The 25,807-nt window shown below is 42.8% G+C and overlaps 15 non-coding genes across 15 annotated transcripts; all 15 read left to right on the top strand.

Moving 5' to 3' along the window:
* The first annotated feature begins 9,770 nt into the window (after positions 1–9,770).
* trnat-agu (transfer RNA threonine (anticodon AGU)) lies at positions 9,771–9,844 on the top strand. The gene has a single exon. It is a non-coding gene; the product is annotated as a tRNA-Thr (tRNA).
* Positions 9,845–10,128: 284 nt separating this feature from the next.
* Positions 10,129–10,200, top strand: trnah-gug (transfer RNA histidin (anticodon GUG)). The gene has a single exon. It is a non-coding gene; the product is annotated as a tRNA-His (tRNA).
* Positions 10,201–11,062: 862 nt separating this feature from the next.
* Positions 11,063–11,136, top strand: trnat-agu (transfer RNA threonine (anticodon AGU)). The gene has a single exon. It is a non-coding gene; the product is annotated as a tRNA-Thr (tRNA).
* Positions 11,137–12,352: 1,216 nt separating this feature from the next.
* On the top strand, positions 12,353–12,427 carry trnat-agu (transfer RNA threonine (anticodon AGU)). The gene has a single exon. It is a non-coding gene; the product is annotated as a tRNA-Thr (tRNA).
* A 983-nt stretch (positions 12,428–13,410) lies between these two features.
* trnah-gug (transfer RNA histidin (anticodon GUG)) lies at positions 13,411–13,482 on the top strand. The gene has a single exon. It is a non-coding gene; the product is annotated as a tRNA-His (tRNA).
* A 689-nt stretch (positions 13,483–14,171) lies between these two features.
* trnat-agu (transfer RNA threonine (anticodon AGU)) lies at positions 14,172–14,245 on the top strand. The gene has a single exon. It is a non-coding gene; the product is annotated as a tRNA-Thr (tRNA).
* Positions 14,246–15,459: 1,214 nt separating this feature from the next.
* Positions 15,460–15,533, top strand: trnat-agu (transfer RNA threonine (anticodon AGU)). Its single transcript has one exon. It is a non-coding gene; the product is annotated as a tRNA-Thr (tRNA).
* A 1,212-nt stretch (positions 15,534–16,745) lies between these two features.
* On the top strand, positions 16,746–16,819 carry trnat-agu (transfer RNA threonine (anticodon AGU)). The gene has a single exon. It is a non-coding gene; the product is annotated as a tRNA-Thr (tRNA).
* Positions 16,820–18,030: 1,211 nt separating this feature from the next.
* trnat-agu (transfer RNA threonine (anticodon AGU)) lies at positions 18,031–18,104 on the top strand. The gene has a single exon. It is a non-coding gene; the product is annotated as a tRNA-Thr (tRNA).
* A 1,212-nt stretch (positions 18,105–19,316) lies between these two features.
* trnat-agu (transfer RNA threonine (anticodon AGU)) lies at positions 19,317–19,390 on the top strand. Its single transcript has one exon. It is a non-coding gene; the product is annotated as a tRNA-Thr (tRNA).
* A 1,211-nt stretch (positions 19,391–20,601) lies between these two features.
* On the top strand, positions 20,602–20,675 carry trnat-agu (transfer RNA threonine (anticodon AGU)). The gene has a single exon. It is a non-coding gene; the product is annotated as a tRNA-Thr (tRNA).
* Positions 20,676–21,887: 1,212 nt separating this feature from the next.
* Positions 21,888–21,961, top strand: trnat-agu (transfer RNA threonine (anticodon AGU)). The gene has a single exon. It is a non-coding gene; the product is annotated as a tRNA-Thr (tRNA).
* Positions 21,962–23,173: 1,212 nt separating this feature from the next.
* On the top strand, positions 23,174–23,247 carry trnat-agu (transfer RNA threonine (anticodon AGU)). Its single transcript has one exon. It is a non-coding gene; the product is annotated as a tRNA-Thr (tRNA).
* Positions 23,248–24,459: 1,212 nt separating this feature from the next.
* trnat-agu (transfer RNA threonine (anticodon AGU)) lies at positions 24,460–24,533 on the top strand. Its single transcript has one exon. It is a non-coding gene; the product is annotated as a tRNA-Thr (tRNA).
* Positions 24,534–24,817: 284 nt separating this feature from the next.
* On the top strand, positions 24,818–24,889 carry trnah-gug (transfer RNA histidin (anticodon GUG)). Its single transcript has one exon. It is a non-coding gene; the product is annotated as a tRNA-His (tRNA).
* The last annotated feature ends 918 nt before the right edge of the window (positions 24,890–25,807 follow it).

Consider the following 25,807-nt stretch of genomic DNA (forward strand, 5'->3'; position numbering starts at 1 on the left):
AACTGTGCAAGCGATAATATTGAAATGGAAGGAGTATCAGACCACTGCAAATCTACCAAGACCTGGCCGTCCCTCTAAACTTTCAGCTCATACAAGGAGAAGACTGATCAGAGATGCAGCAAGAGGCCCATGATCACTCTGGATGAACTGCAGAGATCTACAGCTGAGGTGGGAGACTCTGTCCATAGGACAACAATCAGTCGTATATTGCACAAATCTGGCCTTTATGGAAGAGTGGCAAGAAGAAAGCCATTTCTTAAAGATATCCATAAAAAGTGTTGTTTAAAGTTTGCCACAAGCCACCTGGGAGACACATCAAACATGTGGAAGAAGGTGCTCTGGTCAGATGAAACCAAAATTGAACTTTTTGGCCACAATGCAAAACGTTATGTTTGGCGTAAAAGCAACACAGCTCATCACCCTGTACACCACCATCCCCACTGTCAAACATGGTGGTGGCAGCATCATGGTTTGGGCCTGCTTTTCTTCAGCAGGGAGGGAAGATGGTTAAAATGGATGGGAGATGGATGGAGCCAAATACAGGACCATTCTGGAAGAAACCTGATGGAGTCTGCAAAAGACCTGAGACTGGGACGGAGATTTGTCTTCCAACAAGACAATGATCCAAAACATAAAGCAAAATCTACAATGGAATGGTTCAAAAATAAACATATCCAGGTGTTAGAATGGCCAAGTCAAAGTCCAGACCTGAATCCAATCGAGAATCTGTGGAAAGAACTGAAAACTGCTGTTCACAAATGCTCTCCATCCAACCTCACTGAGCTCGAGCTGTTTGCAAGGAGGAATGGGAAAATTATCAATCTCTCGATGTGCAAAACTGATCGAGACATACCCCAAGTGACTTACAGCTGTAATCGCAGCAAAAGGTGGCGCTACAAAGTATTAACTTAAGGGGGCTGAATAATTTTGCACACCCAATCTTTCAGTTTTTGATTTGTTAAAAAAGTTTGAAATATCCAATAAATGTCGTTCCACTTCATGATTGTGTCCCACTTGTTGTTGATTCTTCACAAAAAAATACAGTTTTATGTCTTATGTTTGAAGCCTGAAATGTGCAAAAGGTCGCAAAGTTCACGGGGGCCGAATACTTTCGCAAGGCACTGTAAGTTCATAAGGAAGTTACTGAATTATTTACAGAAAGTATTTAAATGATTCACTGAACATTTACATTTTTTATTTTATTATTTGTCTATTTTTATATTTCCTAACGTACTAGAATTATTCTGACAAATGGTATAGAACCGTTTGAATTTGCTAAACATATTGTCCCAAGAGGGATTGCTCAATCATTTCTAAGAAAATACCTAAACAAATCGCTGAACAGATTCGAATTACATGCCGGAGAGGCACACATGTAACTGAAACCACATTACTGATAAGATCTTTCTGTGCGAGGGTGGGGGCAAGAGAACTCTGAGCTAGCACTACAGTACATCCCAGGTATCGAACAGAGACGGGCTGAGTATACAAAGATAGAAATAGGCTACACAAAGGACTGACTAAAACCTAGATAAACGCATATACACATTATCAGACGAATTAGATAAAATGTCTGCAGCCAACACGCCCAAACTCAGATTCAGTGAATATTTAGATCAGAGTATAATTCATGGAGCGGGAGGTAAAGAACAGTATGAGAAAGTGGAGAAAGTGTGGAAAGGATTACGGTTAAAATGGACACAAGCAGGTTACTTTAGCGGGGGACCCCCTACAGGGGGGAATCTCCAAGATATGCAGAAAAAGCTACTGGAAGACGTAGGGAAAGCAACGGCAAGTGAGACAGAGAGGAACAAAGCTCATTGGTTCAAAAAGGAAGGGACTAGAGACAGAAAGCGGGCAGAAGCAGAATTAAATGTAGGAACATGGGCTATAGAAGTGTGTAGGAGGATGCAGCCCAAAAACAAACCAGATATGATGTGCGTGGCTTCTGCGTCAACGGGGGATGTTAAAGCTCCGCCTGAGGACTTGCCCACGGCTCCCCCTGAGGTCGTTTCTCCCTCACTATATCCACAATTGACAAAGGAGGCAGTTCAGCCCCCGCCATACTCAAAGGGACAAAATCACCGGAGCCCGTCACACAACCCATTCCACGGTAACAACCCATTCCTGCCCAGGGCACCTCCCGCAATACAGGCTCCAGTTCTGAGAGTAGACCAAGGGGAGTTAAAAGGGGAAATGACACTGGGGATAACGGGTGGCCATATTGTATGTGAACAGCTCGAAAACCGGGACTCCAGGCGCAGGAGGTCTCCCCCAGGAACGGAGACCACAATGCTCCTCTGTGAACTCTCTCACCTCTGAAACCAGAGGACACCTACAAACAAGATTAGATTCAAACCACTTCTATCAGACGGATGGGAGGACTGTCATCAGAACATGGATATCGAAAACGAAGAAGAAATTGACATGGTGCTCACCCCAGCTCCGATGGGAGCTCCAAACGTGACTAAGATGCAGGAGCTGCTGCAATCATCAATAGATCGAGCTAAGGAACTCAGGGAGCTTATGGCTAACCAAGATAACAACAGACAGGGAGCCTATCGTGTGGAAGGCATAATGAGAGGAACAGTGACCGAAGTCACTGAATCAATGGGGTCCGAAACACTCCGTCGGTCCTCCAGAATCGCTGATAGAAGAGAGCAAGAGCAGGAGATGGCAGGACAGTACCCCCTGCGACCGACACCAGGTGATGCACACACTTTGGAGTACCAGCCCTGGAAAATGACTGATTTAACAACACTGATGGGACAGATGCCTAGCCTACATGGAGGAGCTTCAGCATGGCTACTTCAACTGCAGACACTTACATCAGGCCTGCAACTCTGCCTAGGAGACATGAAAGCACTACTAGCAAGAGCCACTGATCACGGAACCATGGAGGCCCTCATGACAGCAGCTGGCCTTGAATGGCGGGCTCCAACACTCCCCATAGACAACTTCCGTACTAGATTATGGGAAGTTTTACGGAGAGCATACCCTACAGAAAGAAACCATGCCACCTTATCCTCCTTTACAATCAACCCAGGTGAGCAACCTGCAGCATACCTGGACAGGAATAAGACCACATGGAGATCGGTCCACGAAGAACCATTCGATCACACTGATACCACACTCAGCATGTGGAAGGAAATGGTGGTGAACGGGTGTCCTGGAGATGTTAAAACCAAACTCAGAGGAACAGTGGGGTTGATTTGACTTCCTCTGACCCAATTCAATACGCATGTGCACCACCATGTATCCCAACACCACAAGGAAAGAGGGGGAGCTGAGAGCCAGGTCCAGTCCCTCCAAGTTCAACTCTTGAAGCTTCAACTAAAAGAGGCACAGAAAGGTGAGAAACCTAAAAAACAAATGCTTGCAGAAGAAACTCAAGACCAAGGGGAGCAGCCAGATATCACTCAGATAGTAGCACAGACGGTCTCTCAGATGATCCAACAGCAGGCAGCCTCACACAATGCCACTAGGGGGGCCAACCACCCCAATACCCTCCCCCACAGCAGTATATCCTGCAACAGCAACAGCCAAAATGGGCTCAACAGGGCCCCTACACTGGACCACCCAGAGGGAGAAACTACCAGTGTTTTAACTGCGGATTTCCCGGTCACTTTGCCAGAGATTGCATGAAACCACTCTCCCCGCAGCAACTGCAATGGAGAGGAAGAGGACGTGGTGGACCACTAACAAGAGGGAGAGGAAGAGGAGGACCACCCCCTTTTCACTACAACCACCCAGGACCTCAGCAACAGCCAGCATACAACCACCAGGATCTAGCCACATGCAGCAGGAGCAGCAAGATTACAACCAACCACAGTTCCAGGGTATGGCAGGGAACGCCATGCCCTGGCCATGAAGATCCCCACCACCCACGGCAGGAGAAGGGAGGCAACACTTTCCATTGCACACTGAACCAACAATGATGTGCGAAGTTGAGGGTGTCCCTCATCAGTTCCTGGTAGATACAGGATGCACCTATTCTGCTATCAGGTCCCCTCAAATGCTGTCATCTGATTCCATATCGGTGGTAGGGGTTACGGGATCACCTGAGGCTCAGAGCCGCACTATCCCTTTAATATTCTCCTGGGAAAACTCTCAGTTGAAACACCAGTTCCTGTACTGTCCAAAATGCCCGATCAACCTACTAGGACGAGACCTCTTATGCAAAATGGGGTGCACCATATATCTTACTGAAAGTGGAGTGGCAATATCCACCAACCCTCCCTCTTCAACACCTGATCGCCCAGTAAGAATCTGATGACGCCACTCCTGCCGACGCCCACGCTGTCTGAAACCCAAGAAGTGTACTGGCTAAAGTGCCTACCCACAGGCCCTGCCACCCCTCACGTCCAGTTTAAGTTCAACCAACTGAAAACTCAAATTTACACTATGCACCCATATAAGACTCCCCAAGCTAATATCCATTGCACACTCAATGTAACAGAAACTGATGACTGCCCCTACACTGAAGACTGGGACGAGAACATGATGCACCTGACCCCAACTATCAGGTGTTGTACCATTGTGTGTGGCCCAGAGGGGGTGGCAGCACCGGTCATTCTTCAACCACACCTGAAAACTTGGTACATGCTGAGTGAAGAATCAGCACCTCATGTCACGCTGGCTGTGGGAAATGGTTTTGAAGCACGAAGCCTAGGTCCCATGATCAGGCGGGCATACTAGCTAACCTGGTAGCCCACTTCAACTCCAGGCATACACAAAGCCACCTCGGAAAATATGTGGAGATTCCTTGAACCAGACACCGAAGAAAAATGTCTCCCAGAACGTATACCCCTGCCAAGACACCATGGGAAACCATACACTGATCAACCCTCATCAAAAGCCCTAATCTCCACTATAGATGATAAGATCTGGACCACATCCCCTTTCGATGTGGGTCAGCTCCAGGTTGCCCCAGTCATCATCACCCTACTGAACCCAAATCAGACGCCTGTTTACCGAACACAATATCGGTTGAAACCTGAACAGACGATGGGAATTAAGCCAACCATAGATGGCCTCCTGGGAGCCGGTGTCCTATATCCCACAGTCTCACCATGGAACACGCCCATCCTGCCCGTTCTGAAGGCTGATGGAGAAACATACCGGATGGTCCAAGACTTCCGAGCAGTAAATGATGTTACTGCACCCATCAACCTACCTGTCCCTGATCCGCACATCACACTGAGCAATCTCTCACCCAAGCATCAGTACTTCACTGTGGTGGACCTAGCTAATGCTTTTTTCAGCATTCCTTTGGATGAAGCATCTCAACCACTCTTTGCATTTACCTATGAAGGTCACCAGCTTACTTATTCGGTTTTGCCACAGGGCTACAGATGCTCACCTGGAATTTTCAACCACATCCTGAAGATTCACCTGTCTGAACTGGAAATCCCAGAGGGAGTGGTTCTGATTCAATACGTGGACGACCTCCTACTTGGAGCTCCGACATCTGATCTCTGCCTACAAATGACGAAAACTCTGCTAGACTTCCTAGCCACCAAGGGCTACAAGGTCAAACTGAGCAAAGTACAGACCTGTCGGAGAACAGTACTTTTCCTGGGGAGAGAAATCTCAGGGGATGGAGCGGGACTCTCCAAGTCCCACAGAGACTCCATTCTCCATCACTCAAGGCCTATCACTGTCTCTGGGATGTTGTCTTTCCTGGGCTTGACGGGTTACAGCCGGACGCATATCCCTGACTACACTGCCAGAACTGAACCACTGAGAGAAATAGTGCGGGATGCAGGACCCAGGAACCTCCATTCTCCCCTGGCCTGGACGGCTGAAGCCTCAACAGCTTTTGCACTCCTGAAAACTGATCTATCAGCAGCAGCAGCTCTGACTGCACCTGACTACAAGAACAAGTTCCATCTGGATGTTTCTGAAAAGGAAGGATTCACCTCGTCCGTCCTATTCCAGAAACAAGAGGGGGAGAGAAGGGTATTGATGTACCACTCCTCCAAACTTGACCACATTGAGGTAGGACAGACAACATGCTCCAGATACGTTGCTGCAGTAGCAAAAGCTATTGAAAAAACAGCTCACCTCGTGATGTGTCATCCATTGGAGATCCACACCCATCATGGCGTCGCTGCGTATCTGATGAGTAAAGAATTCACGTTTAGTGCTGAAAGAAAAACTAAGATTCAGAACAAATGCACTCAGTCACATATCACGTTTGTGAACACAGAGAAAAATATGGCAGATGCACTCAACGCAGAAGAAGGACTGCCCCACTCTTGTGCTGAATGAAGAATGAACCATTGACTAATCCCGACTACTGGCTGTACACTGATGGCTGCTGCTACAAGGGGAAGAAGGAAACATAGCAGCCTATGCAGTGGTGCAGCAATTCCCAGATGGCTCACACGTCACCCTTGAATCAGCCATCATCCCTCAACCAGCATCGGCCCAATTAGCTGAAATCATCGGATTGACACAGGCCCTCATCAGAGCAAAAGGAAAGACTGTGAACATTTACACAGACTCAGCTTATGCTCATGGAGCAGTCCACACTGATGGACCACAGTGGGTAAGAAGGAACTTCACTACAACAGGAAACCTCCCAATCAAACACAAGACACAGATGGAGAAACTAATAGCAGAAGTATCACTACCGGCAAAGGTAGCCATCATGAAGTGCAAAGGACACCAGCAATTGAAAACCAGGATCAGTGCGGGAAATGATGCAGCCGATAAAGCAGCCAAGAAGGCTGGAGGTTACGCTCCCAAACAGATGGTACTACAACCACAGCTATCACAAACAGAGCTTACCCAGCAAGACATAGTGGTGCTACAACACTCAGCAGGACCCTATGAACACTCAGTCTGGGCACAGAAAGGGGCGACCAAAGGACCAGATGAACTCTGGAGATGTCACGACGGCAGACTGGTAGCCCAGCAAACCTTTGTCCAGAACTCATACGAGGTGCGCATGGCCCCACACTTGAAGGCAAATTGAGGACCTTTCAAAAGGTCTCGCACATCTGGTGGCACCCTCACATGAAAAATATGACTGACTTATTTTGTGACGAATGTAACATTTGTGGCAGCCATAACCCAAAGAAACCATATCAAACACCAATGGGCTCATACCCAGTACCTAATGCATGTTTTCAGGACATCAGCATAGATTACACCGATATGGGCGCTGATAATGTAACCAAAGGGAAACGCTATCTCTTAGTCATGGTAGATAGGTTCTCCAAATGGGTAGAGGCAATACCAACAGCAAGGGAGGATGCCAAGTCAGTCATTAAATGGCTACAAACAGAACTTATACCCAGGTATGGTATCCCACGACAAATCAGATCCGACAATGGGTCCCACTTCAATAACAAACACCAGAGACAGGTGGAAGAAAGATTTGGCATAACCCACAGATTTGGATCTGTGTACAGGCCCCAGTCTCAAGGTCTGGTAGAACGCGTGAATCAGACTCTGAAATCTAAGATAGCAAAAGTGTGTGCAGGTTCGAAGTTGACATGGGTTGAAGCCCTGCCCCTGGCGTTGATGGCCATGAGAGCCTCACCAGGAGCAGGCACCCATCTCTCTCCTCATGAGATAATGACTGGAAGAGTCATGCCTGGTCCACCAAGGGAGGGAGGTCATATGCCCGCTCTTGATGTACAACAAATTGTAATGTCTGATTATGTGAAAAAACTGACGGTTCTCTCTGCAGCACTCTCTACCCAGGTTCACAAGGTCCAGGAGGGGGAGCTGCCTGGGGACACGCCACCACTGAAGGTAAAGGTTGGTGACTGGGTGAGGGTTAAAGTCCACAAGAGAAAGTGGCTGGAACCCAGGTGGACTGGACCGTACGAAGTGAAGGAGGTTACTTCACACTCAGTCCAGGTCAAAGGTAAATCAGGCACACCTTGGCACCACCTTACACATTGCACCCCAGCCCCAACTCCTTCCAGAACACTGACTAAAGTCAGAGCTGATTTGAGCGGCCTAAATTCGATTCCAAATGAAGACACTCCTTCCTCAGGTGTTGCGGCATTAAACTCCGCCTCCCCTGAAAAAGGAACCTCGCCCAGTTAGAGGGACATTTCTCCCTCCCTGGGTGAGGCTGGGGATATCTGGCCCTTTGTTTGTGAGATTCCTACTGATCTTTGAGGTGTCCTTAGGCACTCTCACATGGTTAATAGAACAACAAACACATACTAAAGCAATCAACCCTTCTCACCCCAACCCATATCCCTGATAACATTCCTAGCACCACTCCCTTCAATCTCACACGCACCAAACGTAGCACTACACCTACAGACCCACCATGCACACCAGACAAGGTTGGAGGCACCACCTTATGTATACCCACGAATGCAACCACCACCATTGCACTATAGTTTTCACGTCTAATAGACGTGAAGAGGGGGATTTGTTATATAAGTATTCATACACATGACTCATATATTATACAGCGCTAAGCTAAACCGCCTGACTCAAGTCATCTTACGTACCCTTGCTGAAACAGGAACTAGCTCACACAGCCAGCAATAAAACTACCCCCCTAACACTATCCCCTCAGCTTTGTTGTCTCCCGACCCCAGGAAACAAAGACATTCCATCGCAAGAACACATACACCCAGCCATAAAACTGACCCCCTCTACTGATCAGGGAGCTCAGAGAACAAGACTCTGCTATGCACCAATGGGGCCCGCTCTGGCTAGAGCAAGGCCCGCCTCCAACCCTTTGTGACCAGTAAGAAGACCAAAACGACAAGACTCCACCTACTTTATTCTATGTATAAAAATGAATGTAACCTTTGTATAAGGCCTCTTTTTCACCTGACTCCTTGCCGAGTTATATGAACTAGATCCGTGCACGTAAAACTGCAGGACAAGATATCTTTGACTCATTAAAACTGTCTTTTGTTACAACTGAAATCCACTCTGTCCAGCGTCGATGATTTGGTCTCAACTCTCCAATATATAAGACACCAATCATTAACACTTACAATGCTGTTTCAGACGTTTTTACCATTTTTAAGCCCGAGAGCCAAATGAGAAATGCCGTGTCCTCGAATGACCAACATTATGAAGAAATAGTCCATGATTCTGAATGTTTACTCATATCTCGCGACCCACCTATGACATGTTAATAACCCCTTTGGGTCCCAAATCATAGTTTAAGAATCCATCTCGAGACCCAAATGAAAAATGTACTGTCCTCGAATGACCATAATTAAGAAGAAATAGTATGTGATTACAATTGATTACTGATATCTCGCTACCCACCTCTCACCAGTGTTGCCAACTTTGCGACTTTGTCGCTATATTTAGTGAATATTCAGAAAAAAGACAAGAATCGACAGAAGAAAGTTCAATTTTAGTTCTAAACATACTAAGGGTGTTTTTTACTCACTTTTTGTCTCTCCCGCAACGTTATTCCTCTCTCCTACAGCGTCAATCACAATTACATCCACTTGGCCAATTATGAAAATTATGTGATGACGTCATTTAGCGACTTCTAGCTACTATTAGGACCACCAATAGCTACTTTCCTTCCTGAGGATTTGGCAACACTGCCTCTGACCTGCTCAGGCCCACTTTGCGTCTCAAAACGTAGCTTAAGAAACCCTGTTGCTAGAGAATTGAAGGTGTCTGTATCGCTTCCAATATTAGTAAAATACATCTCTTTTGTGATGTGATTTTGCTAGACAGAGATGTGGGTTAAATGAATGAGATTGGTTTGATTCAAATAGGTGTGGGTCTTCACATCTGCAACATATATGACTTTTATGGGTGCTGTGGCTTAGTTGGTTAAAGTGCCTGTCTAGTAAACTGGAGATCCTGAGTTCAAATCTCAGCAGTACCTTTTTATTGTTCACATTGGTGGAGAAGGTCGGAGGGGAGGGCAATCAGGTTTTCTCACCAATGGGTTTAGAGAAGTAGAGATGACGTGAGGAGGATGCAATTGAGATATTCCAATGTCACGGAAAAAGGGCACTTTTCGAATGAGAAAAAACCTACCGACTGTGTAAAGCTCCACTGTTTCTTCAGTTGATTCATTATCGAGACCAAAATGAAAAGAGTTTAGCCAGCTTGTGCACATCACTTTCACAGCCTATGTAGGCTTTACAAAGCCTGCTCTTACAGCCAGCCGTGATCGTATAGTGGTTAGTACTCTGCGTTGTGGTCGCAGCAACCCTGGTTCGAATCCGGGTCACGGCACTGCAATGTAATTTTAGAAGGGTTGTTTTTTGAACGAGTTAAGACTTTTACTATGCTGTTTCAGACGTTTTTACAATTTTTAAGCTCGAGAGTCAAATGAGAAGTGCAGTGTCCTCGAACGACTAACATTATGAAGAAATAGTGTATGATTCTGAATGTTTACTCATATCTCGCGACCCACCTATGACATGTTAATAACTGCTTTGGGTCCCAAATCATAGTTTAAGAATCCATGTCAGAGGTTCTTGAGTTTATTCATCTCGAGACCCAAATGAAAAATGTACTGTCCTCGAATGACCATAATTAAGAAGAAATAGTATGTGATTAAAATTGATTACTGATATCTCGCTACCCACCTCTCACCAGTGTTGCCAACTTAGCGACTTTGTCGCTATATCTAGTGAATATTCAGAAAAAAGACAAGAATTGACAGAAGAAAGTTCAATTTTAGTTCTAAACATACTAAGGGTGTTTTTTACTCACTTTTTGTCTCTCCCGCAACGTTATTCCTCTCTCCTACAGCGTCAATCACAATTACATCCACTTGGCCAATTATGAAAATTATGTGATGACGTCATTTAGCGACTTCTAGCTACTATTAGGACCACCAATAGCTACTTTCCTTCCTGAGGATTTGGCAACACTGCCTCTGACCTGCTCAGGCCCACTTTGCGTCTCAAAACGTAGCTTAAGAAACCCTGTTGCTAGAGAATTGAAGGTGTCTGTATCGCTTCCAATATTAGTAAAATACATCTCTTTTGTGATGTGATTTTGCTAGACAGAGATGTGGGTTAAATGAATGAGATTGGTTTGATTCAAATAGGTGTGGGTCTTCACATCTGCAACATATATGACTTTTATGGGTGCTGTGGCTTAGTTGGTTAAAGTGCCTGTCTAGTAAACAGGAGATCCTGAGTTCAAATCTCAGCAGTACCATTTTATTGTTCACATTGGTGGAGAAGGTCAGAGGGGAGGGCAATCAGGTTTTCTCACCAATGGGTTTAGAGAAGTAGAGATGACGTGAGGAGGATGCAATTGAGATATTCCAATGTCACGGAAAAAGGGCACTTTTCGAATGAGATAAAACCTACCGACTGTGTAAAGCTCCACTGTTTCTTCAGTTGATTCATTATCGAGACCAAAATGAAAAGAGTTTAGCCAGCTTGTGCACATCACTTTCACAGCCTATGTAGGCTTTACAAAGCCAGCTCTTAAAGCCAGCCTTGATCGTATAGTGGTTAGTACTCTGCGTTGTGGTCGCAGCAACCGGTTCGAATCCGTGTCACGGCACTGCAATGTAATTTTAGAAGGGTTGTTTTTTGAACGAGTTAAGACTTTTACTATGCTGTTTCAGACGTTTTTACCATTTTTAAGCTCGAGAGTCAAATGAGAAATGCAGTGTCCTCGAACGACTAACATTATGAAGAAATAGTGTATGATTCTGAATGTTTACTCATATCTCGCGACCCACCTATGACATGTTAATAACTGCTTTGGGTCCCAAATCATAGTTTAAGAATCCATGTCAGAGGTTCTTGAGTTTATTCATCTCGAGACCCAAATGAAAAATGTACTGTCCTCGAATGACCATAATTAAGAAGAAATAGTATGTGATTAAAATTGATTACTGATATCTCGCTACCCACCTCTCACCAGTGTTGCCCAACTTAGCGACTTTGTCGCTATATCTAGTGAATATTCAGAAAAAAGACAAGAATTGACAGAAGAAAGTTCAATTTAGTTCTAAACATACTAAGGGTGTTTTTTACTCACTTTTTGTCTCTCCCGCAACGTTATTCCTCTCTCCTACAGCGTCAATCACAATTACATCCACTTGGCCAATTATGAAAATTATGTGATGACGTCATTTAGCGACTTCTAGCTACTATTAGGACCACCAATAGCTACTTTCCTTCCTGAGGATTTGGCAACACTGCCTCTGACCTGCTCAGGCCACTTTTGCGTCTCAAAACGTAGCTTAAGAAACCCTGTTGCTAGAGAATTGAAGTGTCTGTATCGCTTCCAATATTAGTAAAATACATCTCTTTTGTGATGTGATTTTGCTAGACAGAGATGTGGGGTTAAATGAATGAGATTGGTTTGATTCAAATAGGTGTGGGTCTTCACATCTGCAACATATATGACTTTTATGGGTGCTGTGGCTTAGTTGGTTAAAGTGCCTGTCTAGTAAACAGGAGATCCTGAGTTCAAATCTCAGGCAGTACCATTTTATTGTTCACATTGGTGGAGAAGGTCAGAGGGGAGGGCAATCAGGTTTTCTCACCAATGGGTTTAGAGAAGTAGAGATGACGTGAGGAGGATGCAATTGAGATATTCCAATGTCACGGAAAAAGGGCACTTTTCGAATGAGATAAAACCTACCGACTGTGTAAAGCTCCACTGTTTCTTCAGTTGATTCATTATCGAGACCAAAATGAAAAGAGTTTAGCCAGCTTGTGCACATCACTTTCACAGCCTATGTAGGCTTTACAAAGCCAGCTCTTAAAGCCAGCCTTGATCGTATAGTGGTTAGTACTCTGCGTTGTGGTCGCAGCAACCGGTTCGAATCCGTGTCACGCACTGCAATGTAATTTTAGAAGGGTTGTTTTTGAAAGAGTTAGACTTTTACTATGCTGTTTCAGACGTTTTTACCATTTTTAAGCTCGAGAGTCAAATGAGAAGTGCAGTGTCCTCGAACGACTAACATTATGAAGAAATAGTGTATGATTCTGAATGTTTACTCATATCTCGCGACCCACCTATGACATGTTAATAACTGCTTTGGGTCCCAAATCATAGTTTAAGAATCCATGTCAGAGGTTCTTGAGTATATTCATCTCGAGACCCAAATGAAAAATGTACTGTCCTCGAATGACCATAATTAAGAAGAAATAGTATGTGATTACAATTGATTACTGATATCTCGCTACCCACCTCTCACCAGTGTTGCCAACTTTGCGACTTTGTCGCTATATTTAGTGAATATTCAGAAAAAGACAAGAATCGACAGAAGAAGTTCAATTTTAGTTCTAACATACTTAGGGTGTTTTTTTTACTCACTTTTTGTCTCTCCCGCGACGTATTCCTCTCTCCTACAGCGTCAATCACAATTACATCCACATTATCGAGACCAAATGAAAAGAGTTTAGCCAGCTTGTGCACATAGCTTCACAGCCTATGTAGGCTTTACAAAGTCAGCTCTTGAAGCCAGCCGTGATCGTATAGTGGTTAGTACTCTGCGTTGTGGTCGCAGCAACCCCTGTTCGAATCCGGGTCACGGCACTGCAATGTAATTTTAGAAGGGTTGTTTTTGAACGAGTTAAGACTTACTATGCTGTTTCAGACGTTTTTACCATTTTAAGCTCGAGAGCCAAATGAGAAATGCAGTGTCCTCGAACGACCAACATTATGAAGAAATAGTACTGTCCTCGAATGACCATAATTAAGAAGAAATAGTATGTGATTACAATTGATTACTGATATCTCGCTACCCACCTCTCACCAGTGTTGCCAACTTAGCGACTTTGTCGCTATATTTAGTGAATATTCAGAAAAAAGACAAGAATCGACAGAAGAAAGTTCAATTTTACTCACTTTTTGTCTCTCCCGCGAACGTAATTCCTCTCTCCTACAGCGTCAATCACAATTACATCCACTTGGCCAATTATGAAAATTATGTGATGACGTCATTTAGCGACTTCTAGCTACTTTTAGGACCACCAATAGCTACTTTCCTTCCTGAGGATTTGGCAACATGCCTCTGGACCTGCTCAGGCCCACTTTGCATCCCAAAACGTAGCTTAAGAAACCCTGTTGCTAGAGAATTGAAGGTGTCTGTATCGCTTCCATATAGTAAAATACTCTCTTTTGTGATGTGATTTTGCTAGACAGAGATGTGGGTTAAATGAATGAGATTGGTTTGATTCAAATAGGTGTGGGTGTTCACATCTGCAACATATATGACATTTATGGGTGCTGTGGCTTAGTTGGTTAAAGTGCCTGTCTAGTAAACAGGAGATCCTGAGTTCAAATCTCAGCAGTACCTTTTTATTGTTTCACATTGGTGGAGAAGGTCAGAGGGGAGGGCAATCAGGTTTTCTCACCAATGGGTTTAGAGAATTAGAGATGACGTGAGGAGGATGCAATTGAGATATTCCAATGTCACGGAAAAGGGCACTTTTCGAATAAGAAAAAACCTAGCCGACTGTGTAAAGCTCCACTGTTTCTTCAGTTGATTCATTATCGAGACCAAAATGAAAAGAGTTTAGCCAGCTTGTGCACATCACTTTCACAGCCTATGTAGGCTTTACAAAGCCATCTCTTGAAGCCCAGCTGTGATCGTATAGTGGTTAGTACTCTGCGTTGTGGTCGCAGCAACCCTGGTTCGAATCTGGGTCACGGCACTGCAATGTAATTTTAGAAGGGTTGTTTTTTGAACGAGTTAAGACTTACTATGCTGTTTCAGACGTTTTTACCATTTTTAGCTCGAGAGCCAAATGAGAAATGCAGTGTCCTCGAACGACCAACATTATGAAGAAATAGTGCATGATTCTGAATGTTTACTCATATCTTCGCGACCCACCTATGACATGTTAATAACCGCATTTGGGTCCCAAATCATAGTTTAAGAATCCATGTCAGAGGTTCTTGAGTTTATTCATCTCGAGACCCAAATGAAAAATGTACTGTCCTCGAATGACCATAATTAAGAAGAAATAGTATGTGATTACAATTGATTACTGATATCTCGCTACCCACCTCTCACCAGTGTTGCCAACTTAGCGACTTTGTCGCTATATTAGTGAATATTCAGAAAAAAGACAAGAATCGACAGAAGTTCAATTTTAGTTCTAAACATACTTAGGGTGTTTTTTACTCACTTTTTGTCTCTCCCGCGACGTTATTCCTCTCTCCTACAGCGTCAATCACAATTACATCCACTTGGCCAATTATGAAAATTATGTGATGACGTCATTTAGCGACTTCTAGCTACTTTTAGGACCACCAATAGCTACTTTCCTTCCTGAGGATTTGGCAACACTGCCTCTGACCTGCTCAGGCCCACTTTGCATCCCAAAACGTAGCTTAAGAAACCCTGTTGCTAGAGAATTGAAGGTGTCTGTATCGCTTCCAATATTAGTAAAATACATCTCTTTTGTGATGTGATTTTGCTAGACAGAGATGTGGGTTAAATGAATGAGATTGGTTTGATTCAAATAGGTGTGGGTGTTCACATCTGCAACATATATGACATTTATGGGTGCTGTGGCTTAGTTGGTTAAAGTGCCTGTCTAGTAAACAGGAGATCCTGAGTTCAAATCTCAGCAGTACCTTTTTATTGTTCACATTGGTGGAGAAGGTCAGAGGGGAGGGCAATCAGGTTTTCTCACCAATGGGTTTAGAGAATTAGAGATGACGTGAGGAGGATGCAATTGAGATATTCCAATGTCACGGAAAAAGGGCACTTTTCGAATGAGAAAAAACCTACCGACTGTGTAAAGCTCCACTGTTTCTTCAGTTGATTCATTATCGAGACCAAAATGAAAAGAGTTTAGCCAGCTTGTGCACATCACTTTCACAGCCTATGTAGGCTTTACAAAGCCATCTCTTGAAGCCAGCTGTGATCGTATAGTGGTTAGTACTCTGCGTTGTGGTCGCAGCAACCCTGGTTCGAATCTGGGTCACGGCACTGCAATGTAATTTTAGAAGGGTTGTTTTTTGAACGAGTTAAGACTTACTATGCTGTTTCAGACGTTTTTACCATTTTTAAGCTCGAGAGCCAAATGAGAAATGCAGTGTCCTCGAACGACCAACATTATGAAGAAATAGTGCATGATTCTGAATGTTTACTCATATCTTGCGACCCACCTATGACATGTTAATAACCCCTTTGGGTCCCAAATCAAAGTTTAAGAATCCATGTCAGAGGTTCTTGAGTTTATTCATCTCGAGACCCAAATGAAAAATGTACTGTCCTCGAATGACCATAATTAAGAAGAAATAGTATGTGATTACAATTGATTACTGATATCTCGCTACCCACCTCTCACCAGTGTTGCCAACTTAGCGACTTTGTCGCTATATTTAGTGAATATTCAGAAAAAAGACAAGAATCGACAGAAGTTCAATTTTAGTTCTAAACATACTTAGGGTGTTTTTTACTCACTTTTTGTCTCTCCCGCGACGTTATTCCTCTCTCCTACAGCGTCAATCACAATTACATCCACTTGGCCAATTATGAAAATTATGTGATGACGTCATTTAGCGACTTCTAGCTACTTTTAGGACCACCAATAGCTACTTTCCTTCCTGAGGATTTGGCAACACTGCCTCTGACCTGCTCAGGCCCACTTTGCATCCCAAAACGTAGCTTAAGAAACCCTGTTGCTAGAGAATTGAAGGTGTCTGTATCGCTTCCAATATTAGTAAAATACATCTCTTTTGTGATGTGATTTTGCTAGACAGAGATGTGGGTTAAATGAATGAGATTGGTTTGATTCAAATAGGTGTGGGTGTTCACATCTGCAACATATATGACATTTATGGGTGCTGTGGCTTAGTTGGTTAAAGTGCCTGTCTAGTAAACAGGAGATCCTGAGTTCAAATCTCAGCAGTACCTTTTTATTGTTCACATTGGTGGAGAAGGTCAGAGGGGAGGGCAATCAGGTTTTCTCACCAATGGGTTTAGAGAATTAGAGATGACGTGAGGAGGATGCAATTGAGATATTCCAATGTCACGGAAAAAGGGCACTTTTCGAATGAGAAAAAACCTACCGACTGTGTAAAGCTCCACTGTTTCTTCAGTTGATTCATTATCGAGACCAAAATGAAAAGAGTTTAGCCAGCTTGTGCACATCACTTTCACAGCCTATGTAGGCTTTACAAAGCCATCTCTTGAAGCCAGCTGTGATCGTATAGTGGTTAGTACTCTGCGTTGTGGTCGCAGCAACCCTGGTTCGAATCTGGGTCACGGCACTGCAATGTAATTTTAGAAGGGTTGTTTTTTGAACGAGTTAAGACTTACTATGCTGTTTCAGACGTTTTTACCATTTTTAAGCTCGAGAGCCAAATGAGAAATGCAGTGTCCTCGAACGACCAACATTATGAAGAAATAGTGCATGATTCTGAATGTTTACTCATATCTTGCGACCCACCTATGACATGTTAATAACCCCTTGGGTCCCAAATCATAGTTTAAGAATCCATGTCAGAGGTTCTTGAGTTTATTCATCTCGAGACCCAAATGAAAAATGTACTGTCCTCGAATGACCATAATTAAGAAGAAATAGTATGTGATTACAATTGATTACTGATATCTCGCTACCCACCTCTCACCAGTGTTGCCAACTTAGCGACTTTGTCGCTATATTTAGTGAATATTCAGAAAAAAGACAAGAATCGACAGAAGTTCAATTTTAGTTCTAAACATACTTAGGGTGTTTTTTACTCACTTTTTGTCTCTCCCGCGACGTTATTCCTCTCTCCTACAGCGTCAATCACAATTACATCCACTTGGCCAATTATGAAAATTATGTGATGACGTCATTTAGCGACTTCTAGCTACTTTTAGGACCACCAATAGCTACTTTCCTTCCTGAGGATTTGGCAACACTGCCTCTGACCTGCTCAGGCCCACTTTGCATCCCAAAACGTAGCTTAAGAAACCCTGTTGCTAGAGAATTGAAGGTGTCTGTATCGCTTCCAATATTAGTAAAATACATCTCTTTTGTGATGTGATTTTGCTAGACAGAGATGTGGGTTAAATGAATGAGATTGGTTTGATTCAAATAGGTGTGGGTGTTCACATCTGCAACATATATGACATTTATGGGTGCTGTGGCTTAGTTGGTTAAAGTGCCTGTCTAGTAAACAGGAGATCCTGAGTTCAAATCTCAGCAGTACCTTTTTATTGTTCACATTGGTGGAGAAGGTCAGAGGGGAGGGCAATCAGGTTTTCTCACCAATGGGTTTAGAGAATTAGAGATGACGTGAGGAGGATGCAATTGAGATATTCCAATGTCACGGAAAAAGGGCACTTTTCGAATGAGAAAAAACCTACCGACTGTGTAAAGCTCCACTGTTTCTTCAGTTGATTCATTATCGAGACCAAAATGAAAAGAGTTTAGCCAGCTTGTGCACATCACTTTCACAGCCTATGTAGGCTTTACAAAGCCATCTCTTGAAGCCAGCTGTGATCGTATAGTGGTTAGTACTCTGCGTTGTGGTCGCAGCAACCCTGGTTCGAATCTGGGTCACGGCACTGCAATGTAATTTTAGAAGGGTTGTTTTTTGAACGAGTTAAGACTTACTATGCTGTTTCAGACGTTTTTACCATTTTTAAGCTCGAGAGCCAAATGAGAAATGCAGTGTCCTCGAACGACCAACATTATGAAGAAATAGTGCATGATTCTGAATGTTTACTCATATCTTGCGACCCACCTATGACATGTTAATAACCCCTTTGGGTCCCAAATCAAAGTTTAAGAATCCATGTCAGAGGTTCTTGAGTTTATTCATCTCGAGACCCAAATGAAAAATGTACTGTCCTCGAATGACCATAATTAAGAAGAAATAGTATGTGATTACAATTGATTACTGATATCTCGCTACCCACCTCTCACCAGTGTTGCCAACTTAGCGACTTTGTCGCTATATTTAGTGAATATTCAGAAAAAAGACAAGAATCGACAGAAGTTCAATTTTAGTTCTAAACATACTTAGGGTGTTTTTTACTCACTTTTTGTCTCTCCCGCGACGTTATTCCTCTCTCCTACAGCGTCAATCACAATTACATCCACTTGGCCAATTATGAAAATTATGTGATGACGTCATTTAGCGACTTCTAGCTACTTTTAGGACCACCAATAGCTACTTTCCTTCCTGAGGATTTGGCAACACTGCCTCTGACCTGCTCAGGCCCACTTTGCATCCCAAAACGTAGCTTAAGAAACCCTGTTGCTAGAGAATTGAAGGTGTCTGTATCGCTTCCAATATTAGTAAAATACATCTCTTTTGTGATGTGATTTTGCTAGACAGAGATGTGGGTTAAATGAATGAGATTGGTTTGATTCAAATAGGTGTGGGTGTTCACATCTGCAACATATATGACATTTATGGGTGCTGTGGCTTAGTTGGTTAAAGTGCCTGTCTAGTAAACAGGAGATCCTGAGTTCAAATCTCAGCAGTACCTTTTTATTGTTCACATTGGTGGAGAAGGTCAGAGGGGAGGGCAATCAGGTTTTCTCACCAATGGGTTTAGAGAATTAGAGATGACGTGAGGAGGATGCAATTGAGATATTCCAATGTCACGGAAAAAGGGCACTTTTCGAATGAGAAAAAACCTACCGACTGTGTAAAGCTCCACTGTTTCTTCAGTTGATTCATTATCGAGACCAAAATGAAAAGAGTTTAGCCAGCTTGTGCACATCACTTTCACAGCCTATGTAGGCTTTACAAAGCCATCTCTTGAAGCCAGCTGTGATCGTATAGTGGTTAGTACTCTGCGTTGTGGTCGCAGCAACCCTGGTTCGAATCTGGGTCACGGCACTGCAATGTAATTTTAGAAGGGTTGTTTTTTGAACGAGTTAAGACTTACTATGCTGTTTCAGACGTTTTTACCATTTTTAAGCTCGAGAGCCAAATGAGAAATGCAGTGTCCTCGAACGACCAACATTATGAAGAAATAGTGCATGATTCTGAATGTTTACTCATATCTTGCGACCCACCTATGACATGTTAATAACCCCTTGGGTCCCAAATCATAGTTTAAGAATCCATGTCAGAGGTTCTTGAGTTTATTCATCTCGAGACCCAAATGAAAAATGTACTGTCCTCGAATGACCATAATTAAGAAGAAATAGTATGTGATTACAATTGATTACTGATATCTCGCTACCCACCTCTCACCAGTGTTGCCAACTTAGCGACTTTGTCGCTATATTTAGTGAATATTCAGAAAAAAGACAAGAATCGACAGAAGTTCAATTTTAGTTCTAAACATACTTAGGGTGTTTTTTACTCACTTTTTGTCTCTCCCGCGACGTTATTCCTCTCTCCTACAGCGTCAATCACAATTACATCCACTTGGCCAATTATGAAAATTATGTGATGACGTCATTTAGCGACTTCTAGCTACTTTTAGGACCACCAATAGCTACTTTCCTTCCTGAGGATTTGGCAACACTGCCTCTGACCTGCTCAGGCCCACTTTGCATCCCAAAACGTAGCTTAAGAAACCCTGTTGCTAGAGAATTGAAGGTGTCTGTATCGCTTCCAATATTAGTAAAATACATCTCTTTTGTGATGTGATTTTGCTAGACAGAGATGTGGGTTAAATGAATGAGATTGGTTTGATTCAAATAGGTGTGGGTGTTCACATCTGCAACATATATGACATTTATGGGTGCTGTGGCTTAGTTGGTTAAAGTGCCTGTCTAGTAAACAGGAGATCCTGAGTTCAAATCTCAGCAGTACCTTTTTATTGTTCACATTGGTGGAGAAGGTCAGAGGGGAGGGCAATCAGGTTTTCTCACCAATGGGTTTAGAGAATTAGAGATGACGTGAGGAGGATGCAATTGAGATATTCCAATGTCACGGAAAAAGGGCACTTTTCGAATGAGAAAAAACCTACCGACTGTGTAAAGCTCCACTGTTTCTTCAGTTGATTCATTATCGAGACCAAAATGAAAAGAGTTTAGCCAGCTTGTGCACATCACTTTCACAGCCTATGTAGGCTTTACAAAGCCATCTCTTGAAGCCAGCTGTGATCGTATAGTGGTTAGTACTCTGCGTTGTGGTCGCAGCAACCCTGGTTCGAATCTGGGTCACGGCACTGCAATGTAATTTTAGAAGGGTTGTTTTTTGAACGAGTTAAGACTTACTATGCTGTTTCAGACGTTTTTACCATTTTTAAGCTCGAGAGCCAAATGAGAAATGCAGTGTCCTCGAACGACCAACATTATGAAGAAATAGTGCATGATTCTGAATGTTTACTCATATCTTGCGACCCACCTATGACATGTTAATAACCCCTTTGGGTCCCAAATCAAAGTTTAAGAATCCATGTCAGAGGTTCTTGAGTTTATTCATCTCGAGACCCAAATGAAAAATGTACTGTCCTCGAATGACCATAATTAAGAAGAAATAGTATGTGATTACAATTGATTACTGATATCTCGCTACCCACCTCTCACCAGTGTTGCCAACTTAGCGACTTTGTCGCTATATTTAGTGAATATTCAGAAAAAAGACAAGAATCGACAGAAGTTCAATTTTAGTTCTAAACATACTTAGGGTGTTTTTTACTCACTTTTTGTCTCTCCCGCGACGTTATTCCTCTCTCCTACAGCGTCAATCACAATTACATCCACTTGGCCAATTATGAAAATTATGTGATGACGTCATTTAGCGACTTCTAGCTACTTTTAGGACCACCAATAGCTACTTTCCTTCCTGAGGATTTGGCAACACTGCCTCTGACCTGCTCAGGCCCACTTTGCATCCCAAAACGTAGCTTAAGAAACCCTGTTGCTAGAGAATTGAAGGTGTCTGTATCGCTTCCAATATTAGTAAAATACATCTCTTTTGTGATGTGATTTTGCTAGACAGAGATGTGGGTTAAATGAATGAGATTGGTTTGATTCAAATAGGTGTGGGTGTTCACATCTGCAACATATATGACATTTATGGGTGCTGTGGCTTAGTTGGTTAAAGTGCCTGTCTAGTAAACAGGAGATCCTGAGTTCAAATCTCAGCAGTACCTTTTTATTGTTCACATTGGTGGAGAAGGTCAGAGGGGAGGGCAATCAGGTTTTCTCACCAATGGGTTTAGAGAATTAGAGATGACGTGAGGAGGATGCAATTGAGATATTCCAATGTCACGGAAAAAGGGCACTTTTCGAATGAGAAAAAACCTACCGACTGTGTAAAGCTCCACTGTTTCTTCAGTTGATTCATTATCGAGACCAAAATGAAAAGAGTTTAGCCAGCTTGTGCACATCACTTTCACAGCCTATGTAGGCTTTACAAAGCCATCTCTTGAAGCCAGCTGTGATCGTATAGTGGTTAGTACTCTGCGTTGTGGTCGCAGCAACCCTGGTTCGAATCTGGGTCACGGCACTGCAATGTAATTTTAGAAGGGTTGTTTTTTGAACGAGTTAAGACTTACTATGCTGTTTCAGACGTTTTTACCATTTTTAAGCTCGAGAGCCAAATGAGAAATGCAGTGTCCTCGAACGACCAACATTATGAAGAAATAGTGCATGATTCTGAATGTTTACTCATATCTTCGCGACCCACCTATGACATGTTAATAACCCATTGGGTCCCAAATCATAGTTTAAGAATCCATGTCAGAGGTTCTTGAGTTTATTCATCTCGAGACCCAAATGAAAAATGTACTGTCCTCGAATGACCATAATTAAGAAGAAATAGTATGTGATTACAATTGATTACTGATATCTCGCTACCCACCTCTCACCAGTGTTGCCAACTTAGCGACTTTGTCGCTATATTTAGTGAATATTCAGAAAAAAGACAAGAATCGACAGAAGTTCAATTTTAGTTCTAAACATACTTAGGGTGTTTTTTACTCACTTTTTGTCTCTCCCGCGACGTTATTCCTCTCTCCTACAGCGTCAATCACAATTACATCCACTTGGCCAATTATGAAAATTATGTGATGACGTCATTTAGCGACTTCTAGCTACTTTTAGGACCACCAATAGCTACTTTCCTTCCTGAGGATTTGGCAACACTGCCTCTGACCTGCTCAGGCCCACTTTGCATCCCAAAACGTAGCTTAAGAAACCCTGTTGCTAGAGAATTGAAGGTGTCTGTATCGCTTCCAATATTAGTAAAATACATCTCTTTTGTGATGTGATTTTGCTAGACAGAGATGTGGGTTAAATGAATGAGATTGGTTTGATTCAAATAGGTGTGGGTGTTCACATCTGCAACATATATGACATTTATGGGTGCTGTGGCTTAGTTGGTTAAAGTGCCTGTCTAGTAAACAGGAGATCCTGAGTTCAAATCTCAGCAGTACCTTTTTATTGTTCACATTGGTGGAGAAGGTCAGAGGGGAGGGCAATCAGGTTTTCTCACCAATGGGTTTAGAGAATTAGAGATGACGTGAGGAGGATGCAATTGAGATATTCCAATGTCACGGAAAAAGGGCACTTTTCGAATGAGAAAAAACCTACCGACTGTGTAAAGCTCCACTGTTTCTTCAGTTGATTCATTATCGAGACCAAAATGAAAAGAGTTTAGCCAGCTTGTGCACATCACTTTCACAGCCTATGTAGGCTTTACAAAGCCATCTCTTGAAGCCAGCTGTGATCGTATAGTGGTTAGTACTCTGCGTTGTGGTCGCAGCAACCCTGGTTCGAATCTGGGTCACGGCACTGCAATGTAATTTTAGAAGGGTTGTTTTTTGAACGAGTTAAGACTTACTATGCTGTTTCAGACGTTTTTACCATTTTTAAGCTCGAGATCCAAATGAGAAATGCAGTGTCCTCGAACGACCAACATTATGAAGAAATAGTGCATGATTCTGAATGTTTACTCATATCTTGCGATCCACCTATGACATGTTAATAACCCCTTTGGGTCCCAAATCAAAGTTTAAGAATCCATGTCAGAGGTTCTTGAGTTTATTCATCTCGAGACCCAAATGAAAAATGTACTGTCCTCGAATGACCATAATTAAGAAGAAATAGTATGTGATTACAATTGATTACTGATATCTCGCTACCCACCTCTCACCAGTGTTGCCAACTTAGCGACTTTGTCGCTATATTTAGTGAATATTCAGAAAAAAGACAAGAATCGACAGAAGTTCAATTTTAGTTCTAAACATACTTAGGGTGTTTTTTACTCACTTTTTGTCTCTCCCGCGACGTTATTCCTCTCTCCTACAGCGTCAATCACAATTACATCCACTTGGCCAATTATGAAAATTATGTGATGACGTCATTTAGCGACTTCTAGCTACTTTTAGGACCACCAATAGCTACTTTCCTTCCTGAGGATTTGGCAACACTGCCTCTGACCTGCTCAGGCCCACTTTGCATCCCAAAACGTAGCTTAAGAAACCCTGTTGCTAGAGAATTGAAGGTGTCTGTATCGCTTCCAATATTAGTAAAATACATCTCTTTTGTGATGTGATTTTGCTAGACAGAGATGTGGGTTAAATGAATGAGATTGGTTTGATTCAAATAGGTGTGGGTGTTCACATCTGCAACATATATGACATTTATGGGTGCTGTGGCTTAGTTGGTTAAAGTGCCTGTCTAGTAAACAGGAGATCCTGAGTTCAAATCTCAGCAGTACCTTTTTATTGTTCACATTGGTGGAGAAGGTCAGAGGGGAGGGCAATCAGGTTTTCTCACCAATGGGTTTAGAGAATTAGAGATGACGTGAGGAGGATGCAATTGAGATATTCCAATGTCACGGAAAAAGGGCACTTTTCGAATAAGAAAAAACCTACCGACTGTGTAAAGCTCCACTGTTTCTTCAGTTGATTCATTATCGAGACCAAAATGAAAAGAGTTTAGCCAGCTTGTGCACATCACTTTCACAGCCTATGTAGGCTTTACAAAGCCATCTCTTGAAGCCAGCCGTGATCGTATAGTGGTTAGTACTCTGCGTTGTGGTCGCAGCAACCCTGGTTCGAATCCGGGTCACGGCACTGCAATGTAATTTTAGAAGGGTTGTTTTTTGAACGAGTTAAGACTTACTATGCTGTTTCAGACGTTTTTACCATTTTTAAGCTCGAGAGCCAAATGAGAAATGCAGTGTCCTCGAACGACCAACATTATGAAGAAATAGTGCATGATTCTGAATGTTTACTCATATCTCGCGACCCACCTATGACATGTTAATAACCGCATTGGGTCCCAAATCATAGTTTAAGAATCCATGTCAGAGGTTCTTGAGTTTATTCATCTCGAGACCCAAATGAAAAATGTACTGTCCTCGAATGACCATAATTAAGAAGAAATAGTATGTGATTACAATTGATTACTGATATCTCGCTACCCACCTCTCACCAGTGTTGCCAACTTAGCGACTTTGTTGCTATATTTAGTGAATATTCAGAAAAAAGACAAGAATCGACAGAAGAAAGTTCAATTTTAGTTCTAAACATACTTAGGGTGTTTTTTACTCACTTTTTGTCTCTCCCGCGACGTTATTCCTCTCTCCTACAGCGTCAATCACAATTACATCCACTTGGCAATTATGAAAATTATGTGATGACGTCATTTAGCGACTTCTAGCTACTTTAGCCCACCAATAGCTACTTTCCTTCCTGAGGATTTTGCAACACTGCCTCTGACCTGCTCAGGCCCACTTTGCATCCCAAAACGTAGCTAAGAAACCCTGTTGCTAGAGAATTGAAGGTGTCTGTAATCGCGTCCATATTAGTAAAATACATCTCTTGTTGTGATGTGGATTTGCTAGACAGAGATGTGGGTTAAATGAATGAGATTGGTTTGATTCAAATAGGTGTGGGTGTTCACATCTGCAACATATATGACATTTATACGGTGCTGTGCTTAGTGGTTTAAAGTGCCTGTCTAGTAAACAGGAATCCTGAGTTCAGCTT

This window comes from Oncorhynchus kisutch, unplaced genomic scaffold (genome assembly GCF_002021735.2).
Source record: "Oncorhynchus kisutch isolate 150728-3 unplaced genomic scaffold, Okis_V2 scaffold2685, whole genome shotgun sequence".
Classification (NCBI taxonomy): Eukaryota; Metazoa; Chordata; class Actinopteri; order Salmoniformes; family Salmonidae; genus Oncorhynchus; species Oncorhynchus kisutch.